The 9,789-nt window shown below is 39.6% G+C and overlaps 1 pseudogene; it reads left to right on the top strand.

Moving 5' to 3' along the window:
- Positions 1-6,687: 6,687 nt before the first annotated feature.
- LOC123233874 overlaps positions 6,688-9,789 on the top strand; it is a 12,077-nt pseudogene continuing 8,975 nt past the window's right edge.

Below are 9,789 nucleotides of genomic sequence, written 5' to 3'. Positions count from 1 at the left end.
ATTTTAATCTTAGCAAAGAGTCGTAATGGGCTTTTGCTAGCTTGTTGTGATTTCCACTAAGTCTCAATTGTGTACACAGAATCTATGGGGGGAAAAAAGGTGTTTAACACTGAAGAAGCAGGAAAAAAAAACAGTTATAAAATAGAGGAGAAGGAGGAAAGTCCAGAATCATACAGTTTCCAAAACATGGAGACCATGTTTTTTGATAATAGTCGGAGAAATTACCAGGCTGAAATGGCTTCTGTCATGGTCATTCCTATTTTGATCTGTCAAAACCTTCACAATTCACTCAGGCTGCTGCCATCAGGAGTTCTAATGAGCATCTATGATGAACTGAGAGGCTGTTAAACTGTTACTCTCATCAGTATCAGATTTTGACCCTTAATTTCCTGATGTGCTTATATCCTTTGATGATCCTAATAAAGATGAAATTAGCATTTGGATATTCTAAAATGCTTATTGTGTTCATTCACATCAATTCTTGAACCTCAGGCCCCCACCAGGTTGATTCAGATGCTCTCTACCCAAAGCTATCATCAGGTCTGAGGACAGATTAGTGTTTAATGAGCACTTTTTTGGAGATAATGAATGCCAAGTCACCCAGTCATATCTATCTTTGTGCTTCTGTGCTTTTACAGTATTCAAATACTGTAGATCCAAAACCTCCATTTGTGCCAGAACAAATCAAAGCCCTCACAAATCTGATGGAAAACTCTCAAAAATAAAATTCTGAAGTCACAATAGTAAACAGATTCAATGAAAGAGAAATGTCTGAAGAGACAGAGGCAGTGGGGATTCACTGACCAGTTTAGGAGAGTTTTTGTTGTTTTTGTTTTTAATATTTACAGAAGATTAAAGCAAGGGAAGATAACAAGAGCCAGGCATACAATATAATAAAAAATTATAATACTGCCAGAGTTTATTAATGGTTTTATGCCACATCAACAAAATTATCAAGAGGTGCTTTATAAAATGTAGTAAAATAACAAAATTCACTTGAAGAAACAAAAAATCAAGGGACATTATGAAAAATGCCAAGAATGATGGTTGGATTCAAATTTTCAGACCTCAAATTATATTATAAAGCAGGAGCCATACAAACTATTTGGTGTTGGTTAAAGAATAGAGGAAAAGTTCAACAGAACAAATAAGACATAGAAAAATTAGAATGATGGAACTTAATAATTCAGTATTTGATAAATTGGAAAACAAATTCCTTAGGAAATAACTTTCTACTTAATAAAAACTTCTGAAAGAACTAGAAAGTGGCATAATAGTGGATTACAAGCTTAGTATGAGTCAACAGTGTGATGAAGCTGCCAAAAAGGCTAATATAATACTAGTGTCTGTTAAATGAAATAGTGAAAGAGAAGATAAGACACCTAAAGAATAAGAGACTAGTTGATATTCAAACTCCCTGCCAGCATGAAAGGGCCTCTGATCCATTATTTCTGGTCTTAATTCTGACAAGATAATTTAGTTTCCTGTCATGAGTTTCTGAAATTCCTTGAGGTCTTGTTTAGCCAGCTGGGGAAGCTGCTGTATTCCTTACAATGGATTAATGATATAGGGGTTATTTACAAATTAGCTATTTGCATATAGTCACTGATTTATTAGAACAAAGATAAAAATCATACCAAGGTAGAAGAATAAAAATGAGATGATATGGTATACAATTAAGACAACTCCAGTCTGACTTGTTTAAATAAGCTATTTATGCCAGAAAAGTCCCTGATATCCTGAATAAGGAAGTAGAAACTAGTAAGCAAAGATGCAAATAGACCAAAAGTGAACAAAAAGTTCAAAGGTTCCTGCACTGGAACTGATACAAATTTCATCAGTTCACCACCTATATGAAAAGAAAGATACTAAATACTTAAAGATAATCAGGGGAACACCTCTTCTCAGATGCTAGTGAATTCAGCCTAGGACCCAAAAGCTCAAGAGCCCCAGGAATTGTAGAGCTCCAGAAACTACTGGCCCTGTTTCCAGTCTGATCTCTGAAGGACACAACCCTTGTGGAATTTTGACCTGGCAATCGCCTCTGAAGGTGCTTTAGCCCAGACCTCTTCAGTACTAAAGAAAAGGAAAAGAAAGGTCTTTCCAGCAGAGTCCTTGATACTGTCAAATAGCTCAACACTGGAAATAGTTTTTCAATGGAAAACACATTAAAGAATACTCAGCACCATCTTCTTTGCCACTGTGCCCTACGGACCATCTGTGTGTTGTCTGCCTGTCTTAGAATTTGAGCTTCTTAAGACCAGAGACTGCTTAGCAAAGCTTTACACATAGTAAACTCTTAAATGCTTTTCACATTCATTCATTATTAATCCTAATTAATCCTAACATTTGAGAAAATCTCTGTAACAACTAATATATATGCCTACTCTCCCCTTTCTATAAAATTTTTATGAGAGTAGTCTACAACCAGGTCAGCGGGAGGGCATTCCTGATGAAGATATGAGTAGGAGATCAGCAGACTCTTACAAATGTGATATTACAAGGGATCATATCTTTATAAACAATTGACAAAAATGCTGATAATTCAAGATCTTTTACTGTGCTCATTTGAGAACTATAAAAAAAATTTGATTTTATAAAGCAAGATTGTACCTCTTCTCCAACAAAGTATCTACTATGCATATATTCTACTTATGCAAGATTCCTTATGAGGATTTAACAAGAATAACTTCGTTGACCCTCTGGTTATAAAACAGGGAGACAGATGCTTGTCATGTGTGTTTGCTGCTATCATAGAGTCATAGAGAATATCCAATCTATTAAGTATTTCATAGATACTTAATATGTGCCAGGCACTGTGTTAAGTGATTGAGATCTGCTCCACAAACACAAAAAGCCGCCCCCCCCCAAAAAGGAGCTTACATTCTAGTGGCAAAGATTATCTAGCTAGCTAGCTAGAGAGAGAATTGTTGAATACAAGATCTATACAGAGTAGATGGGAGGTACCCTCAGAGGGAAAGCCATTAGCAATTAGGGGAACCAGGAAAGATTTCTTATAGGAAGTGGCATTTGAACTAAGTCTTAGAAGCATCCAGAGAATCTAAGCATCAGGAATTAGGAGGAAAAGAATTCCAGGTATGAGGGACAGCTAGTGAAAAGACATGGAGATAGATTAGTTGAAGTTTTGTATATGAGGAATAGCAAAATAACAAAGAAGATAGTGTGGCTAGACTGTAGAATGTCCTATAAAAACCCTAGAAAGATAAGAAGTGTCCAAGTTGTAAAGAGATTTAAATGTCAAACTGTAAATCTAGATTGGATCCTAGAGATAATGGAGTTTACTGAGTAGTGTTATTAGTATATAAATAACTGTGGGTTAAAATAAGAATTCCTATGAATAAATAACTTCTAAGTGGTTTGGGAAAGGTGAGGAATGGGGAAAGTGTAGTAGAGAGGGAAACCACAAGGAAACCAGCTGGGTCAATCACAGTGGGTTCTTGATGTCAATTAGATGTCAGGTTGTCTGGAAAAGGAGGAGAAACAAGGAAGGTCTGCATATAAAAAGGTTTTAATAATAATTTGGGGACAGTTAATGGAAGGGATCAGGTTTTCTATTTTAAAATATTAAGGGGATTTCCCCACAGGTTTTGTTGGACCCAGATTTTCTGGCCCAGATTCTGTCATAGCTGGAGGAATCACACTGACAATGCAATACACAAGAAGAGGCTCATTTATTTACTAGCAATAATGCTAGGGTCAGTAGGCAGAGAGGCATGCCTGACTGACCCCTTGGTTCTCTTAGCCAAGGGTTTTTATGGGGTTTCTGGAGAAGGGGGTCTGGGAACATATGTCATCAAGGGGGGATGTTAAGATCAGGGGGTCAGGAAGCATCTGATAACCATCCATCAAGGGGATATCGGGGTCTGGGGGTCAGGAAGCACCTGTAACTTATCTCGAGAGGAGACAGTTACGTGCTAGGAAACATTTGGGAGCTGGGGGCTTCAGGCCCTTCAGTTTGAGAGGAAATATCTATACTATCACTAATATAACAACTATAGTAACAGGTCTAGCTGTAGTTTGGGATCTTACATGTGTCCAAAGATCTTCAGTGGGTGAATTCAGCAGATCCTCAAAGATGTCCAAAGTAACTGCCAGTTAAATCCAAGTTTAGAGATGGAGCTAGGATTATTGACCTTCAGTGTCCACCACTGAAATGTCTCACCACAGCTTGGCCAATCTCCAGCAAACCAGGTCTTGATTGAAGATATACTCTTGAAAATAGGCTTCACACACAGGAGAAAACAGTCTCCCTTTCCCCAAGAGTTCAACTGTCTCCCTTCTTTGTGTCAGATCCATGGAATTCTCAAGCTGTCAGCAAGCTGTCCCTGTTACTCAAATCTTCCTAAATTAATCTAATTTTCCTTCTAACAGTAGGAAAATAAGATAGGCAGACCTACTCTTAGCAAATCATTTTTTTGGTCAGCTATGTAGAAGATGGATTAAAGTGGGTAGAGACTTGAAGCACTTGTGATACTTATGAAGGAATATGCTCATTATTAGTTTGAGCCTGCATTCCAAGCTTTTTTAAATACTGTAGGTCAGTGATGGGCAAACTACAGTCCATGGGCCAGATGGGGGGGAGGGCCCCCAAAATGCTCTACCCAGCTGCGCAACATTATTCCTAATCTGACGAATACAAAGAGTAGGATACAATACAATGAAACTTCGAAATAGTTGCCTTAGAAACAGACTGACAGATGAGCATTTCCTTTCCTTTGGCCCCTTCTTTAAAAAGTTTGCCCATCACTGCCATATACTATTTGATATTGATAGCTCTTCTCTTCATCTCTGTGAGGAGCAGTAAAGCAGTATAGGTGATTAATAATGCCTAAGAGTACAGAACTAAGGTAAATACATAAAAATATAAGCAATAATACAGAACAGCACAAAGCTGGTGTATGGAACAGTACAGAACCATCATGAGTGATTAATTATATAGAATGGTTAGCTGATTAATGTGAAAGATGAAGTTCAGTAAGATGTTAGACTCCTCTCACTAAGATGGAGTCAGTGAGTCTTTCCATCAAAAAAAGTTTGTGTTCTTAACCTATACCCCATTTCAGATAGATAGGATTGAAAAGTCATTGTTTTGATTGGTGAAAAGACTACAGGAGGGGGCAGCTAGGTAGCTCAGTGGTTTGAGAGCCAGGCCTAGAGACGGAGGTCCTAGGTTCAAATCTAGCCTCAGACACTTCCCAGCTGTGTGACCCTGGGCAAGTCACTTGACCCCCATTGCCTACCCCTACTGCTCTTCTGCCTTGGAGCCAATACATAGTAATGGCTCCAAGACAGAAGGTAAGGGTTTAAAAAAAAAAAAAAGACTATAGTATATGCAGATAGATAAGACTGAAACAGTCCTACTGTTGATTGGTTTAGAAACACCTGAATAATTAGGATAATTGGCTTTGTAAATTGTGCATTCTGATTAGCTAGCTTTCAAGTAAGACTATAACTCTCAAGTAATCAGCCAATGGTGAATCTGTGTGATCCCATACTTAGTACTTGCTTACTGGCTGTAACACTTGCAACACTGACTGGGGAGTATCCATTCTCCCAAAGGTGAAATAAAAGAGCCTTTGACACACTTACCTAGAGTTCAAGATTCTTTTGAGTAGGTAGTTGGTCCTCTCATTAATAATACAGATTTTGCAATTTATACTTAACTTGTGCTAACTAGTAAGAAATATAAGATTTCAGAATGAGGGTCCCAGTTCTATCCCTGCCAACTGCCTATATCCATCAAGTTGGCTAATCTGATCCAAAAAAGAAAGAGAGAAACCAAATGTCTTGCATCAAAAAGGAAAAAGGAAAACTCCCAGCAAATGAAGAAGTAAAAGAAATCATTACAAACTATTTTGTTCAATTATATGCTAACATATGAATTTAAATGAAATGGCTAAATATAAATAAAACTATAAACTATCGGGTACAGCTGGTTAGCTCAGTGGATTGAGAGCCAGGCCTAGAGACAGGAGGTCCTAGGTTCAAATCTGGCCTCAGATACTTCCCAGCTGTGTGACCCTGGGCAAGTCACTTGACCCCCATTGCCTACCCTTACCACTCTTCTGCCTTGGAACCAATACACAGTATTGACTCCAAGACAGAAGGTAAGGGTTTAAAAAAACAAACAAACTATAAACTATCTAAATTGACAGGACAGGAAATAGAAAACCCAAAAGAATTCAATTTGAGAAAACATGAACAAACCATAAAAAAAAAATCCAAAAGAAAAAATCTCAGGATCATCTATATCAGTGAATTCTGTCAAATATACCAAGAACAATTAATTATAGTATTATATAAATTGTAAAAATAGGGGTCATACCAAATTCTTATCATAAGTCACATAGTCTTGATATCTAAACCACCGAAGGAAAACAGAGTAAGAAAACTATGAACAATCTCTAATGAATACTGATGCAAAAATGTTGATTAATATATTACCAAAGAGGATCTAGAAACATAGATTTAAAAAATTATATATTGTCTAGGTTGGATTTGTACTAAGAATGCAGTTGTTTCCATATCAGAAACTATTAACAAATAACAAAGATTGCATAATAATAAAGCAATTGATATAGTAAATATTAAAAATAGTATTCCACTTATGTATTTTTTTTAAAACCATATTAAAAAGCATAGTGAGCCCTCCCTAAGAGAGGCACAATGGCGAAAGCACTGCGACTGGGATGCTGGAAGCCTCAGCCCTTGTTTCCAGTCGGATGTTGGTACAGAGGACCAGAACACAAAGGAAACAACTCCTATTCATTTCCGGCAACAGCCTTCAAAGTATGACCAATAGCCCGGAAGAACACTCATACTGCATTAAGCCTTGGCAGTGACAGCAGAGGAGAGATTTGGTTGAAGTAGAGCCACTAAGGGATTCTAGAAGAAGCACTACAGGAAGAAAGAGGTGATGGAGCCAGGACAGGAATGCGGAGCCGAGAGGTAAAGCAGTCAGGCTGAGGTCTGCACACGCAAGTGCAGCAAGGCTAAGCTTGCGCGTGTAAGAAGTGGAATTGCCACCCACTCCAAAATCAACTCTGGAAATGCCTCATCTTTCACCATGGAGGAGATCAGTGAACTAACTCCAGGCAAAGTTAAGCCTTCAAGCCTTTGGAGGTAAATGCCATCAAGAAGAAGGCAGGCAATGAAGAGGAGCCAGTGTTGGCCATAGAGATCCATCCCCATGGCCTTGAGGCAGCGTGAGGAACTGATGGAGAAGTTGGCGGCAGCTGAGAAGTATCTCAATGAAAAGCTGAGAAATAGGATCCGAGGTCAGATGACACTGCCGCAACAGCGGCACAGATGGAGAGGAGGCGGCAAGGATATTGCCAAAAAAACGGTTAAGCTGTTGAAGAAGATGGACCAAAAGTTGGGAGAGAAGTTTGGTAGAGGATGAGTTTGGACAAAGGTGGAAGGACCTAAATAATGCTTGTGAGTTACTGGGGTGACCATGCAACACAAAATGAACTTCTTCTGGGAGGGGGAGACTTTGATCCTTACCCTCAAGAGCCTTAAAGGTATGCTGAAAGAGGAGGAGGCTGTGCTGGTAAACTTGAAGCTTATTGACAAAGAGTGGGCAGAAAAGAAAATGGAATTTCAGCACTTGAAGCCGGATTAGAGACCCCAAAACAAAGAGGATGAAATAGCAGCATTTAAGCCACTATGCATTTTGGCTAAGTATGAGGTAGAACTGAAAGGAGAGACACTCAGGCTCAGTCATAGTGGGGCAGCTAATGGAGCCCAAGAACTGGAGCTGGAGGAAATCCAGGCCAATCTAAGGCAGCAGGTGGATCCCAGCTTGCCTCAGAGTACCTCTTACCACAGGAGAGGTGACCTTCAAGAAAGTGAAAGGGAGGTTCCGGGTTAAGATGGCGGCAGAGTAAGAAGCAGCTCTTAACCTCTCCTGACCAAAACACACAAAACTCCTCAAGGGGACATAAAAACAAGTCCAGACGAACGGAGAAACCCCACAACAGGGCACAGCGTGGAAGGTACCTGGAATCGAGGCATTTCCATGCTATAAAAAGGTGAAACAGCCCTCACGAAATGGCGGGCTGAGTAACCACCCCACCCCCACCCCCTCCACACACAACACCTGTAGCTCCGAAGCCAGCTAAAAAGAAATAGAGCAAGTTTGGGGCACCCATCGAATCATTGGCAGCTCCGGGGCCTGTTCCTGAGAGCAGCAAGACTTAGGACCCCATTAAGCCAAAAAACGCAGGCGAAATCTGAGTGCGGGAGCAGGACGCAGGGCGCACAACGCAGGCTGAGCAGAACGCAGGCACTGCGGAGGCGTGGGTGGAGGCAGACACAGCCAGGAACTAAAGCCTAAGTGGGGAACCAGTGTGGACGGGTATATGACTGTGGAAGCAGCGCCCTGAGACTTGTAAAGAAACCTCCTGCAGAGGATCAAGCAAGGGGGTCCACCAGGGGGCTTGACCTTGGAAAAAACCAGAACTCAGACCTCAGGAGCCAATAGATCGCGGACAGACACTGAGCGCGAGGATAAATCTGAGAAGCTGCTGGGGTAATGATGGCTACTCATTCTCAGGAAGTTCAGAAGAGAAAGAATAACAACAAGAAAAAGAAGTATTTAACACTCGACAGCTTTTACACAGAGAAAATCCAGACAACCAAGCAAACAGAGGAGGAGAACAAACAAGCATCCGGACCCTCCTCAAATAAGGAAAACTCCTCACAAGCTATGGAAGAGTTCAAAACTGAGATTTTGAGGAAAATGGAAGAGATCTGGCAAGAAAATAACTGTTTAAAAGGTAGAATCATGCAATTGGAAAGTGAGGCTCAGAAACCAAATGAACTGATAAGCAAATTGAACTCCAGAAATGACCAGATTGAAAAGGAATACCAGAAGATTATGGCCGAAAACCAGAAGATTATGGCCGAAAACCGAAAGATTATAGCCGAAAATCAATCCCTAAAGGCTAGAATTGAGCAAGTAGAAACTAATGATCTCTCAAGACAACAAGAACAAATAAAACAAAGCCAAAAGACTGAAAAAATAGAAGGAAACATGAAATATCTCAATGAGAGAGTGACAGACCAAGAAAACCGGTCTAGAAGAGACAATTTGAGAATAATCGGTCTTCCAGAAAAACCAGAAATTAATAGAAACCTGGACTCCATAGTAACAGAAATAATTCAGCAAAATTGCCCTGAAGTCCTACAAGAGGGCAACATAGACATTGAAAGGATCCATAGAACACCTACGACACTCGATCAAGAAAGGAAAACACCAAGAAATATCATTGCAAAATTCAAGAGTTTCCAAGCAAAAGAAAAAATCTTACAAGAAGCCAGAAAGAAACAATTCAAATATCAAGGAGCACCAATCAGGATCACACAGGATCTGGCAGCCTCAACGCTAAAAGACCGCAAGGCGTGGAATACAATATTCAGAAAGGCAAGAGAGCTGGGCCTGCAACCACGGATCAACTACCCATCAAAACTGACTATATATTTCCAGGGGAAAGTATGGGCATTCAACAAAATTGAAGAATTCCAGGTATTTGCACAGAAAAGACCAGGGCTAAATGGAAAGTTTGATATCCAACCACAAAAATCGAGAGAAACCTGAAAAGGTAAATAAGATACAGAGGGGAAAGAAAGAAAACTTATAATTTTTAAATTTGCCTTTTTAAGGGCCTCAGTGAGATCTAATTATCTGTATTCCTTTGTAGAGAAATGTTATGTTTAATTCTCTGTAGTGAACTCTATTCACTATTATAATATTCACTATTATAG

Source organism: Gracilinanus agilis, chromosome 2 (genome assembly GCF_016433145.1).
Source record: "Gracilinanus agilis isolate LMUSP501 chromosome 2, AgileGrace, whole genome shotgun sequence".
In the NCBI taxonomy this organism is placed as follows: Eukaryota; Metazoa; Chordata; class Mammalia; order Didelphimorphia; family Didelphidae; genus Gracilinanus; species Gracilinanus agilis.
Note: the sequence above shows the minus strand (reverse complement) of the source record. Positions and strands in the feature narration are given on the sequence as shown.